Genomic DNA, 15,092 nt, shown 5'->3' on the forward strand with positions numbered 1-15,092 from the left:
CAAGCAGGGTGCCTGTGCGTCACCTCATAGATATGATTGAGAGGCCTGTGCCACCGGAGCGTAGAAATAAGTGATGTTATGGCAGCGCAGGCAACTTGTAAATACGCCCCTTTGTGTATGCAAGTTCAATATATAACTTAGAAGTATACCGATTTTATCATGTTTAATTGGAGGGCACAAGCACTTTACTATTGGTTAGCAGAGGTAAAGTGCACAGAGTTGAAAAGACGGCAACAATATAGAGCCCAGAAAAAGGTGCAAAGTCTGAGGTCTCATGATGCTGTTGTTCCTGTAGCTAAACAATTCAAACACTTTAAAGCAATTTATCCTACTACTAAATGCGGAAAAACGTTTTTTTTTAATTCAGTTTAGGGCAATATTGTGAAAGGGGAGGAGGAAGCACAGTTCAAGCCTCGGCTTAGGAAACAGCAGACGGATATTTTCTTGGAAGAGGTGAATAAATCAAGCGCTCAGTGCTGTGGCGGAAGGTCACCGTTTGTTTTCCTAAGCGCATCCCAAGTCAGAGGAGTTATGTCGAATGGCACTGACCTCCCCCTAAAGACCAGGGCTCCCCACTCCCCCCCCTTTGAACTTCTTCGAGGGAGAGACAGCATACTGTCACCACGTGCATTTGGGATGGAAAATGGTGCCTGGCCCGTTCACATACAAGCAATGCATCATCTGCCGTATGTCTACCGTATCTGGGACAAATAGGGAGTTACCAGTGACAGATAGTGGGCACAAAATAACCCTAGTATGACCCAAGTATTTTGGAAATTTGATGAGGCTTTCACAGAAGTTCCATGTGAGCCCTGTGATGAGCGCGTAGAAGTAAATAACCAGCATGGAAATGCTACAAACAAGACAGGTAATGTTTGTGGGAATTTGATAAGGCTTTGTGTTTATGAGCAGCGATAAATTCATTTAGGAGAAACATTTGAAGCTTACAAAAACTTAAGGCTTAATGACTCGTGGCAAAACAGGAGCACACATACTACACTATATAGGGAGGTGTATATGGGTGGGTTTTATTGCAAGCAGCAGCCAGGAAGCTTAAAATGTGTTTCTTTCAGATCGATCTGAGTAAAGAACCTGTGGGACAAACGTTTGCTTGCCCATTCACAACCCAGTCCCCTTTTCCATAATATTGTGAGCAGGCATTTTGGAAAATTCCCTCATACATCGTGTTTGAATGATTCAGGCCAATGATAAATGCTTTCTAGTGAAGTGCTGTGCACTGCCTGTGCGTGTGTGAGTGTGTGTGAGTGTGTGCGCACAGGTGTGTAATATTTTGTAAGTTGCTGCCAATTAGCAGAAAGCTTTTTACTCCAAGATCGGTCTGCGAGAAAAACATCTAGGACAAACGTTTGTTTGCCCATTCACAACTCAGTCCCCTTTTCCATAATATTGTGAGCAGGCATTTTGGAAAATTCCCTCACACATCGTGTTTGAATGATTCAAGTCAATCGAAAATGCTTCCCAGTGAAGTGCTGTGCACTAGTGCCTTAGGTTTATATATGCAAAATTGCCAGTGCCTGGGAGACAAGAAAGGGAGCAACTCAAGGACAGCAGACAGCAACAGAGAACAACAGACCAGACTGCAGGACTGAAGCAGAAGACAGCAGGACAACTGTAGAATTTAATGAGCAGCACTCCAACTTTTCCACTCCACGACCTCTTTCTTCTTTCTCAACTTCCCTGAATCCATTTTCACAACTCTTCCCTGTTTTCTTGTCTTTTCCTCATCCTTCTTCCCACCCTTATATTTGACTGTGACTTTTATACATTCATCTTACTTATGTTTGTTTTAAGCTTTTGTAGTTATTTTCTCATCTAATAGCATTTATTGTCGTATTTCACTTTATCCTTTAGTTATTTCTTCTAATGAGATGCATCTCTGACAATAGTAAGAACAGGAGTGAGATTTGTGCAGCCCCTGGAGTGCTCATCTGAAGCTCATCTGAAGCAGTGAGAGCAGTTCTTCGACTAGCACCAAAGTTGAGGACAGTAGTTTACTAACCATTACAAATTATGTTGCCATCGCTCTACCACTCCATGCATATGTAACCACAGCAGGACAAACCTGTAACTTTGGCTTCTCTCAATACTATTATCACTGAACTGATGTTGCAAAATGAAGACATTCATGGACTTATTTACAGGCCCCTTGCGCAACCGGTACATCAATTTTTCTCATTTTAAAAGTGACCCACCGGCAGCGCAAGGGGCTTGACAATAAGCCCCTATTTCTCCACTCTCTAGCCATCAGTTGCATAAGTGATGAAGGACACTGTCATTAGGGCCTTGCTAGTGTATGAGGAGTCAGACACAATGGGTCTAATTTACAAGAAACTGGCACATCAGCATTGAAGCGTCAGTTTCCTTACACTTGCACCAAATATCCTTACGACACTATGGATGTGCTGTATTTACAATACAGGGCTCCATGGTACAAGGAAAACAGATGCATCAGAAGTTCGGACACATCTGTTGGCACAAAATTGACGCATTGCTGGAGTTTGTCATAAAACCAAAGCTACTCCAGCAATGCGTCAAAACGCATAGGTGAGTCCTGTTGTAAAAGCCCTGTGTCATTCCTTACATCTGGTCTGAGCAGGCATAAGGATTTTAACGCACTGAAGTCGCAGAGTGACGCAGGGAAAAGTAAATCCCACTGTGTCTGTTGTAGGTGGCTTTTTTGTGTGGGAACGCCTACCTGCTGACATTATACCTGCCTAGTGCAGGTATAATGTGATGCAGGGCTCTACGAACTGATGCATTGGACCCAATAGGTCAGTTTGCAAATATGGCTCAGTGTGGCCTGATTGCTCCGCTGCTGTGTCAAAAAAATGTGTGGCAGCAAGGGGCTTGCAAATGAGGTCCAATGCTTAATTTGAGCTAGTGGTTAACGGTGGAGTCCACCGGCACTCATTAGGTCTCGCCTAGCATTGCAGCGCGAATGCGCTACCATTGCTTTGCGAGGCATGCAGTATATACTGTAGTGTAGAAGATTCGTGGAAGCTCCGCCCACTCTCTGCCCATTTGCTTTTGTCTTAAATGCTGCCTTCCGATTGGTTTGAGGTGTGTTAGTCCCTCCTCATTCATCATTTGTATCCTTCCACGGCTATTGGCCCCTTTACTCCTGACACTATTTTCTTTTTGGTCTCGCCTAGCGTTGCGGTGCGAATGCGCTGCCATCGCTTTGCGAGACATGCAGTATATACTGTAGTGTGGAAGCTTCGTGGAAGCTCCGCCCACTCTCTGCCCATTGGCTTTTGTCTTCAATGCTGCCTTCCGATGGGTTTTAGGCTTGTTAGTCCCTCCTCATTCGTCATTTGTATCCTTCCACGGCTATTGGCACCTTTACTCCTAACACTGTTTTCTTCCCTGTCTTCCCACCCCACAGCCCCCTGCCACAGTCTGTGACTTCTCACCCTCCCCCACCCTCCCCCACTCCGTTCGTGTTTTCTTGCCTGCCGGCACTTCCGTTTTCATCTTTATTATTGCCACCTTGAAATATGCGAGTTCAAGATGTGTGCTGGACAAAAACTTCTCGTGTTTAATGAACTAGATTTTAATGTTACTCTAAATATAATAAGACTCTAGGCAACATTCGGGGTATGCATGGCAACTGACGCCTCTTAGTTCACAAATGGCATTGTTGTCGGGCGGGAGGAGCGGCAGTGTTTTAACTCATGCTTAAAATTAGCACTTTTAATAACTTCCTCTCAATTCAGTGCTATAGTTTTGTGTACTGAGGTGTCGCGCTAAAGAAATGCACTTTTTTGAATTCTGAAAAGGCACTATCGCACATTTACATCATGTTAACTGTATGATTAACATGCCGATCATGTTCACGGCTCGCTCACTGGCTCGTATACGCTTGGCTCGTCTCCGGCTGGCTCTTCCTGTTAATTAATGTATTGGCTCGTGCACCTCTAACAAAGACAGATGAATGGATACATGCAGTGAGCCCGGTAGATGGTAGAGAAATAGACTGGTGCAGACAAACAGACAAAGCCAGTCTCCATTGCCTCACATCAGAATCATCACTTTCAATAACCTGGAAATCTGCCGGCAACCCCCGTCATGCCCCAACCGCATCTCCCTCACCTATTCTTAGCAGAAGCAGCAGATTCTGAGCTGTGCCCTGCTGGTGCAGAGGAGCACGGCAGAGTCTGTAGAAGCGCTGGGATCTCTAGCCTCTCCGGGCGGGCACCTAAGCCTTCCGGGTGCCTTCACACTCAGGATAAATGAATACATTTTGTTCTGTGCTTTAGTCGCCCCTTTGTGAGCACTGTCTGGTAGATGAAGCTCTGTGTTAATCAACACTTTCAGAGAGGTGGTTGTGTACAAACATACAACAGCCACTGATGTACCATAAAAATAAACTGAAGGACTATACCTACCAATAGTCCCAATACCATTACCAAATAATCAGTCAGTTGGCAGTGAAGAAGGTTCAATCGTTTATTAAACAAAATACTCTATAGAGGAGCCTCTCCGAACCTCACCCATCAGGTGTGCCGAGAAGACTGTTGGCTTGTATTCAAACATGTGGTTATATACTTTTCGGTTCAACACATACAATCACTGTAAAAGGAAGAACACCAGTTGGCCCTTGAGCTCCAGGAAAGGACCATATATGGCACACATCAGACCAGTACAAAGGCTTGACTATCTATTAATGATGAGGTCAGGAGGGGTGACTGCCTTTCGTCTTGGTGCCTGGGAGTGTAGACACGGCGCCTCCAGGAATGCACTTATCACCCCCAAAGCCAAATGCGACCTTGAGTCTAAGAACAGTCGAGTAAACAGCCTACCTTCAGCTGCTACCAGTAACTCAGATGAATTGGGGCCTGACAACTGCACGTGATCAACGCGTGATCACGGCCCGTGCTCGAGCATATGTTCAGAAGATGGCGTCTGTATGGTTCTCGGCCTACTCTTTTAGCAATAGATATACAGGGAGGAAATAAACGAGTTTCCTCCAAGCAAAAGCATATATATCAAACAGGGAGTGTTAATATAGGTCTGATACTCCTTATATACGGGAAATCTACCTTTTTTATCCCTCAGCACAATACTGCACGTTTTGAACGTGTAGTTAAATACCTGCTCATCGAGTACCTCATTGGCTGATCATTCCATGGAACAACCAAAATTACATTTGGACACATTTGCACAACTGTAAAACAATCCCTTCTATTGGTCATTTAACAACTCGGGGGTTTGGGGTTAGGTAACCTACTTTGGATGCTGTGTAAAAGAATAAATACAAAAATGAATTCAATGAAACTAAGCAACCAGTACTGTCTAAAACACTGTGAAAACTGACATGCATTCTGGCATTTTGTTTAGTTAATGTCGATTTTCTCATAGATGCGAGTAAAGTACTCTTAATATCTTAATGAAATCTGCACACTTTTAACTAATAGCACCGGGTGACCTTTGACAACTAGGCAATGAATACATTTTCATGTACCCCGAAGCCCCCCTGGCCTCCGACCCCTTGGCAAACTTCATTGCCTACCAGTGTTTGGGGGATAACCAAGACGCAGGAGAGTGAGTCAAATAGTCTAGAAAATGAAAGAGAAGCCGGGATTCGGATTCACATGCTCCGATCCCTATCACGTTGGTTAGTCTGTAAGCACTACTTTTATTAATGAGTTTCGCATTAGTAAAGCACCACGGTGTGCATGTGTGGCGACACTTCACCCATGAGGTACGTGCCAAGCAATTGTTGACACAATCCACACTTGGCGTCTTTTTCAATATATTTATTACGAAGTGAAGGACCTTTCCAAGGGATTTTGCACACTACATACATTCACTCCAAAAATAAAACGTGTAGGTAAAAAACATTGCCATTTACAATGTCAATAGCTCTAACCCACAAATGTGAGACCTATTTGCATTGCAAATGCTTGTTTTTAAGAGCTGCCACTAATTTTTTTCTCATGAGACATTTGCTGAGAGTAGGGGAGAGAAAGTACAACAACAACAAAATAAAGCAGGTACCAGTGATAACTGGTCAGGGAGTATCTGGTATTGGGTTAAAAAAGGTCCAATTATACAGCCTTTATTCTTGGCGTGTGGATAATTAATTGCACCGGCCTCAGTCCTCTGAGCAGAGCTTTGAGCACCGGCTCTACTTATCCATGAATTATGAGTCATTCTTTCTAGTGTTTGTGGCTTATCCAGTGTAATGTTTTGCAAAGAACTTTTAGGAATACAAAAGTAAAAACATTTGTCAGGGTTAAAGTTCATTTTCAAATTTTCATCATTATTCTCACAGGCCTAAAGTGTTATATTTTACAGCTATATTTCAATCCTCTTACATAACATTGTGCTGCTGGGATAATTTGTTTCTTCATTAACCTGCGAAGAAAATGTTCCTACTTTTTGCTAATCTAACAGCAATGATAACTATTGAAATGAAAAGCTGAGTTGTCTTTTAACTAAGTTTCCTTTTTCTAAAAATGAATATCTATCGTTCAAGATTGTAAACTATGTTTCTAGAATCAAACATCACCCCATTCTGGCAGATCTGAGTGGCAAGACTGATGATGGACATTCCTGAAACAAGCAGTGGTAAAGCCAATTGATCTGGTTAATAACTGAAAGTGAACTTTCATTGACTGGTACTAAGAGTGTGTATGATAATGTGGGTGAGCAATTGGATGAACACCTACATGAGTGCAAGAATCAGTTACTATATGCATGGGTTATGACTAAGTAAACATCTACGTATGTACCATCAACTCATTCTTGCCAGTCCACAATATCTCACACACACAAATTTACCAACCAACACTGAAGGTGAACTCTCAGTTGTAAGCCTGACCTAACAGCTTTTCATCCTTCATCAGATGGCCACAGTGCTCAAAAGATTAGGACTGCTGTATTTTGTGACCAGGAGCTGTGTCACATGACAAGCCATCGTGTTATTCTCAGTGATGGTTAAAGATTATATAGCTTAAATCTTCAGTAAGGGACAAATGTCCTGCTGTTGTTAAGGACTGAGAAGGCTGAAGATTAGAATCAATATTGTAAAGAAGAAAGACTTTGCAGCTTGTGGCACTTAAAAGGAGAGATATGATGAAACTTTATTTCTTGAACTGCTCCACAGTGTCTTTCATAAATAACAGTCTTAGGAATTTGAGGGAGCATCTAAATGATATTACAGAATGGGCTTGCGTAAACTTGAGTGGGAGAAAATTGAGATTTTGACTTTCACAAATTGGATATTTCCCAGCTCTATAAAAGTTTGCAAGAAACATCAAAGGGGTTAGACGTATATTGTCAGAACAAAAAACTGTGTTCCATTTGCTATGGATTAATTGGTTTCAATGGAGCTGTATATTTTACAAACGTAAAATCAAATATGTCAAACTGTCTGCCCCTAAATAAAATTCACTTTTTTGTATGTGATACTACTTATAGTACTGAGATTCTTTTGTGTTAAGTTTGACAGTGCTTCACCCTGGTTTCTAGGTGGCAAAGGAACTACAGCTACCACCTCTTTGAACTTTAACCATGTGCTGCAGAATAGAATCTGGCAGCGCAGTTGCAAACTTTGGGCTCAAAGCCTTTGGTGGCAACTAGTTGCTCCTGAGAACAATGTACTTCCATTGTGGTGAGTGAATAATAAATCAACAATGCACTGCAATGGCAATAGTCCTTATGCAGACTAATACTCAGAGGGGGATATTCTCAAGAACGTGTGATAACCATCGCAAAAGTTACTTAACACAACGTCCAACATCGCAGTTTATCGCGGGAAACTTGCGCCGTGTTAACCAAGTATTCACAACATGGCGGTACCATGCGATAGTCACCAGATAACGCGTCAAATGGCCGCGTTAAAACCAATGCCACGCGAAACATAAACGCAAAAAAAGCTGCAATGAGGCCAATCGCGATACAAAAATCAGCGAAAACCAGCTACAGGCCTGCAATTCACAAACGTCAGACGGGAACAAGCACCATAAAAGTAGAAAAAAAAAGCACAATGGACGTTGCCGAAGCAAGTACGGAGGAGAACCAAAACCCCACAAGCCCCCGGAGCACCAGCCTGGGACTTCGGAGTCAGGGAAGGGCAAGGAGAAGAAGAGTAGGAAGAAAAGGTTCAGTCCATAGGTAACAGGATCCTGATAACGGAGGTGATAGAACACCATCAACTATCGTTCATCACCTCCACTGTGTCATTGGCAACAAAAAATAGATTATGGCAGTCCATCATGGACAAGGTGACTGTAGTCGGAGTGCTGAAGAAGACAATGGAAGAGGTCAAGAGGCGCTGGAATGATGTCAAGCGAAAAACCAAGCTGAAACTCGCCAACATCCGGAAGGCAGCAATGCAGACTGGAGGTGGGAGTCCAGCGCCACAGGAGGAGCTGGATGAGATGGAGGAAATGGTGGCCACAGTCATCAGTGGGGAGACGGTGGCAGGAGTGCAGGGCCCGGACACTGCACAACAGGTCCAGACACAAGAGCAACAGGGTGCGTAATGACCAGGACCTGGGGGGATGGGGGAGATCGGCACAATGGCACACATGCACAAGTAAGCTTAGCACATCTTCAGACAAACCATACCCCAGACCACCAACTCCCACCAAGAGACCAATGTACCCAAGTATGCAACATATCAGCACTGTACAAGCACAGAAGCCAAAGACACACCACATGTAAGGGATAAGGGGCAGCCAAATCAGAGCTGCAGGGGCGACTCTCTCAAAATATGGCACACACACATCACATGCCGAGCACATCAACATTGCCAACGATGTGGCTCAATCTGCAAAACACCTACAAGAGAACACGGGACACAACTGGTGCCGCTTGGTTGCAGACACTGGCCAGTCACATTTGGCATTGCAGGGAAATGTGAGTTGATAATGCACAAGTACAAACACACACACGTCTGTTGTCGAAATGTCCACTGTCCCCCATCAAATAGGCAGCTCCTCCCAAACATTATACCAATCAATATTCAAAAAGAGGGTCTTGGGGAAAATATTTATAGACCAACTAGTATTCTGTTCCCCTACCTAAGTCAGCAAGAAAATACTAAATAGAGTGAGAAAAGTTTTTAGGGAAACAACGGAATCCCATCACCCACCGAGGTGGCTTGCTTCATCATTTGGGATATCCACTCCAAATGCACGCCATTATGAAATCAAGGGCTGCAAACTTCTCTAAGGTAGAACGGAGTTGGAACAGATGTTTCCATCAGTATGATATCAAAAAATGAGGAGATCCGGGCTTTCGACAGGACCTATAAAGGTGGAAAAATGCTTCTTCCGGCTCAGTCCAGATCGAGGTACCGACAGACAGAGCGGGGCCTCATTCCCTGAGCGGATGCCAGGTGAGGTGAGATGCACACCCATACAAACATGGGTACGAGTCCAATTTTCCTGTGATTTACTTCATTCAGGATACACAGGTTCTGGCAGGTTGTATGGTATTAACTGCTTGTTATTGAGACTGGTGTACACGTTTTTTGGTTCACTGATTTGCAGTAGCATTTTTTCATCTTAATAGATCCTGACGAAAGCCCGGATCAAATAATCCAGGAGGCTGAAACATGTAGACCTTTCCTTATGAACTTACTACAGTTATTAAAGGGGTTAACTCAAACAAACCAATGTGTATGAAGGGATACGACGTAAAACAAATCTTGGTGTATTTATTTTTATTCAAGTGCATGACAAAATCACTAACTAGACTTGTACAATCAAATCCTTAGGCAACTAACTATTTACTTCATAAATGTAAATATATTTTTATGAAGGCCAAGTATAGGCAAGCAGAACAAATAAGCATTCTTTATTTTTAGAAAAAGCGCTAAAAACAATGATGTTCAATGTTTGTAAAGTTACATGACTCGTTAATAAACACAAAAAATCACAACGGGCAGACCTCTATTCCGAACATACAGTCACTAATCAAAACAGAATCTTAATGACCTAAATATGACAATGATATGTACATTTGTCTAATACCCTTGATTCAAATTAAAGCATTTTTCTTATACAAACATATTAAATATTTAGTGCTGTTCAAGATTCTCAAATGATAATCGAAATATGATGCATAATAAACAGGATATCACCCTAAATGGATTCGAATTGAGAGGTAATGATGTGGCTTTGATTGTAAATGACTCTTCATGAACTCGAGTCGACGTGCATTTCGGTAACCCATGCGCCCTCACCAGGAAAACAACAAATGTAACAAACCTAAAATTATATAACAAGTACACTTAGACTTCCATTACCATTATAAACAAGCATTGGCATAGCCAATAGGTCTCGCTTTTGGGACCGTAGAAGTGTTTAGCTAGAGATATTGACTTTGCCTATGTGTTTATTCTGTGCTGTATAGAAGTGTGAACCATGCTGAAAAGTTATAATAAAGAAGTGTTAGAAGCATTTTTGTTATCATATATATGATCAAGAAAGTATTATGAACAACTTAACGTCCATATTAAAAAAGTATTCACAATAAATAATCTGTTGGGTTTTTTTGGGGGCCTTTTAATGCGTGCACCTTTTATATGCCTGTACGAATGGTTGCTTGATATGGTTTTTTTGGTTATGGGGGGTATAAATAACAGGAGGGTGAAGGTTGTGAAATAGTACCTGTATAACAGTTAGTGAGAGAGCTAGTTAGTTAGTTAGTTAGTCAGTTAGTGAGTTAGAGAGTTAGTTATTTAGTGAGAGAGAGAGTCAGTTAGTTATAGAGTTAGTGAGAGAGTTAGTTAGTCAGTTAGTTAGTGAGAGAGTAAGTGAGTTAGTTAGTGAGAGAGAGAGTGAGAGTTAGTTAGTGAGAGAGGGAGTGAGAGAGTTAGTTGGTTATTTAGTGAGAAAGTTAGTCAGTCAGTTAGTGACCAAGAGAGTTAGTTAGTGTGAGAGAGAGTTAGTAAGAGAGAGAGTGAGTTAGTTAGTGAGAGAGAGAGTCAGTTAGTGAGAGAGTCAGAGATTTAGTTAGTTAGTGAGAGAGAGAGTGATCGAGTTACTCAGTTATTTAGTGATAGTGAGTTAGTTAGTAAGTGAGAGAGTTAGTTAGTTATTTAGTTAGTGAGAGAGTCGGTTGGTATTGGTACACTTTATGACAGTTGCTCACCAAAATGATTTGATTACCTTAGCACTTTGAGTAAATGTCACTTTTATGTTGAGAGGTTACCAGTAACACATTCCAGCAAGCCTATCCTCTGCAAAGCATTGATTTCCCCCACACCATCGGACCAAACATACAGACAATATGGAATGCCCAAGGACCCCCAGCCACAGTTAATTTGTGGCCCTGGTTCCCCTTCACCCACCCTGTTTCCCTTCCCCCACCCTGGCTACCACAAAGGGCTATGCAAACTCTGCCAGGCAGCTCACTGTCACACAAAAAGAGACAATCAGCCAGCCATGATGGAACTCCCACTAAGGTCTACAGTTGGATAAGGGGATTCGTCAAATAAGGCATCTTTTCTGCTTTTCCCAAAATAAGGCTAGTGAGATTTTCAGCAGGGAGTAAAAAGTGGATAAATGAGACACTTGATGACTAGCAGTTAATACCATCTCTTTTATTTTAGGTAGTTAAGTTTCCGGGCGGGGTGCAGATGTCAAAGGGTCTGTCACACACTCCTCCAATACACTGCGCTTTCAATCATAAGTGACCAAGAGCTGAATATAGAGAATTGAACCATACATGCTTTCTTAAGCTGCCTGAAAAGGAAATATTTTCTACATACTAGTTAAAAAACAAGAGCTTTCAGAAATGAATGACTGTGTGCTGTATCAGATCTTCAAATGCCAAATACAAGATTGCGAGTAGCTAATAACCCTTGTCAAGTGTGCAATATACACGTTAAAAATGGGACTTGTTGGTTTGCTCAGCTCAGTTATACTTATGTGGGGATATATTTAATTAAGAAATTTTCAGATTTCATACTCCTACACGTACGGTGTTGAGAAATGATGCACATGTATTCTCATTATCTCACTCATTACGCTCATCCTCACTGATGCGGTGTACCCTATTCGAACACACTGCTACCTCTCGGGTCGCTCTGTGCAGCCTCAAAGACCCCCGATCCATGCACTAACCAAACAACACTGCACAAGAAGTTGCAGTCCGCACATGTGGGCCACTTTATTTGGCTAAGGACTATAGTTAGGAGAAGGGGTTATAGAAGAGTATTATTTGCCTCTCCCAAAATAACGATAGCGAGATTCTCATCAGCCAGCAAAAAGAGCATAGACGAGCTACTACCTGGCCACTGTGGCCAGGCGTACTTTCTGATCCCCATCCATCCCGGCTTTCGGCATTACCAGAAGGCCCTCTTTCCTAAAAACACGTCACTCGGAGTAAAGGTACTAGAGGATGGAAGCATACGCTTGACACCCTTAAAGTGTACTAATCAGGAACGCAGTGGTTCCTGTAACGCTTTTGAGATGAAACTTTTCCCAGGAAGACTGATTCAAACAGGAGGGGAGTGGGGGAAACTGATGAGGAAAGAGGGGAATGCAGGAATTGGAGCTACAGGAAAATATAAAGTGACATGGGGGCAGGTTCTATAACATCTGTTATTTACTGCACTTACAAACGTAAGAACTGCAGTATTAAGCGTGCTATAAAAGTTATATATGATTGGTATCCAAAAGGTTGGGAACTTAAGGAAAAAGCTGTTAAGATTAGGGGTAGGGGCAGTACGTTAGTGTCCGTACAATCCCCAAATGAATCAGGGAAATGGAGGTGCATGTTCCACTTTGGTCAGACAATGTTAGCTTCTTCCATGCAAGGGTTTGTCACCGTTGTATGTAGAAGAGAACACAATAAAAAAACTCTACTCGACTTCTTAACGCGATTACCAAGACAACAAGTATCTAATGTAATAAAAAGTTCTCGCTGTATTTTGATACATCATATGGCGATTCTCGTTGATTAATAAATAGGAAAACTGAAGAAGAAATCCATGCACATGTGTGCCCCTGGGGGACCCTGAAACAGTTCCATGTTTACAATGAAACAGACAAGCTTAAAACAATGGTATGGAATGTGTCTATTGCTAGTGGCGGACACTGACTTGATCATATCCACCTATCAGTTCCGGCTGTATATAAGTACATAACTGCATGTGCACCTGTAGGGTTGCCTAGAAAATCTATGGTCATGGCTGTCCTGCGTGGTTTAGTCTGGATGTACATCCATGTGTGTGCTGTTCTGCCTGCATGTGTGCTTCTAAGGTTATTCCAGAGCCCCCTCCGCCCCTTACAGCTCTTCCCCACTTCGTCTCGTACTGCGATGTCTGCTTTTAAAGGTAACCACTTGTACTGGGGTTAAAAGTCAAACAAGTTTAATTGGACATCGAGCATGCTGGGAAATACTCTCAACCTCGCACGCAAATAAATGAATTAATGCAGATGTCCGCGTGGCCCACATGGTCTCAACAGAGGAGACGGCAGCATAGTGTTATTGCGAAATAAACTGGCGGCCGCTAAGAAAGCCAAAATTGCACACACAGGGCAGCTTCCAGGAGCAGCGTGCGGATTCAAGTGGAGACCTACGACGACTGAGAGGGGGAGGGGCATACATGCCAGCCGAGGTATGGAAGGGGTAATGAGAACTATGGAAACGAATAGGCCACAAACTGGCCATGCATGCCCAGTGAGTGCATCTAAGGAGACAAGCGAACCAGGAATCCAAAGGCGTCAGTCCCTGGCAAATCTTTAACAGCCAGAAGCAGCGACGCACAATGTCAACACGGGCTTTCTCTGGTCATTCATTAGCAGGGGGCAGGGCCAGACACAGCTCACACCTCGTGCACCGTACCTGCTTCACCCTGCAGGCCGCGGGCTCTTTCCTTGCACAAGAGGCTCTGTACAAGGCGGGGGAGAGGGTTGTGGGTCCAAACGGCAGCACAAGTTAAAGCGATCTTGGAAGCATGCTCAGCGATGACAGCTGGGTGTAACCGCAGCAAAAGAAACACTCCAAGGTCAGACAACTGCAGGAGCAGCGGAAGACAAGGCAACTGTAGGCTTTGACGTAGGCAAGTGATGTTCGGGTTGTTAGCGGTATGTGGAACTGAGGCAATGCGTGGTGGCCTGAAAGAAGGCAACCCAGGACACAAACTACTGTAACCTACAAATCACGTTGCAGCCCATCTGAATATTTATATCAAGCTCTGAAGAACACATTTCTCCCGCATGACCAAAGCAGCCCAGTGACCACCGGAGGGTTGCTCATAGGTTTACACCCGAAACTATACGGAGGGTTTTGCAATTACGTATAGACTGATATAGACCAATGTAAGCGGGAGACATTAAAGGAACATATAAAGAAGATAAGTATGGTGTGGACTATGAAACAAAACTTAAGACCCGCCCTCACCAACGGTAGCAATTGTATGGATGGGTTTCTGGCAGGAACATGTGAGGTCAACGAGAGGCAAAACAAGTGCGCGCGCCTCGCGCAAGTAGGGGGTGGGTGGGGGTGCGGTCGAGAGCAGGCAGTGTTTACCTTGCGGGAGCGAGCGCGATAATTGCTAACACATGGCGCAGCTCGCTCCCGAAAGGGACTCACCAAACGTGCACGCTTTGCCATTCAAAGCAATGCAACGCGTGCATGTTTTTGCCTGCAAAACCGGATCGATTTCAAAAGGTCTTTTTGCCTATGCAGCGCATGTGCGCTGTGTAGGCGAGACCTAATAGGGATAAGAAACAAAGGAGAATAGACAAAGTAAGAAAAAGAAGCTTAAAGTACATCCTTCCATGAAAGACACCTTTACCAAAATGAAACCGGGCTAGAAAATGTACTCTATTGTTCATTTCAGAGTATTGCATGTGGCTGATGGGAATGAAACAGAGGCTGTGAAATAGCTCAGTGGGTCAAGTGTTTACTGTTTAGCCGAGTGAATGGAGGTCATACTGAAACCCAGTCACTGCTGACTTTGCATTTCATCGTCATTATTGTTGTTAGTAAAAAGAGCAAGACTGACCAATTTAAAAAAGAACACATCCTTATAAATGTATATGTTTTTATAGTATATCCTTGTGGAAAATTATTTTTCCTTTTGAAACATTATACATAAAAAG

The sequence above is a fragment of the Triturus cristatus genome, chromosome 2_2 (assembly GCF_964204655.1).
Source record: "Triturus cristatus chromosome 2_2, aTriCri1.1, whole genome shotgun sequence".
In the NCBI taxonomy this organism is placed as follows: domain Eukaryota; kingdom Metazoa; phylum Chordata; class Amphibia; order Caudata; family Salamandridae; genus Triturus; species Triturus cristatus.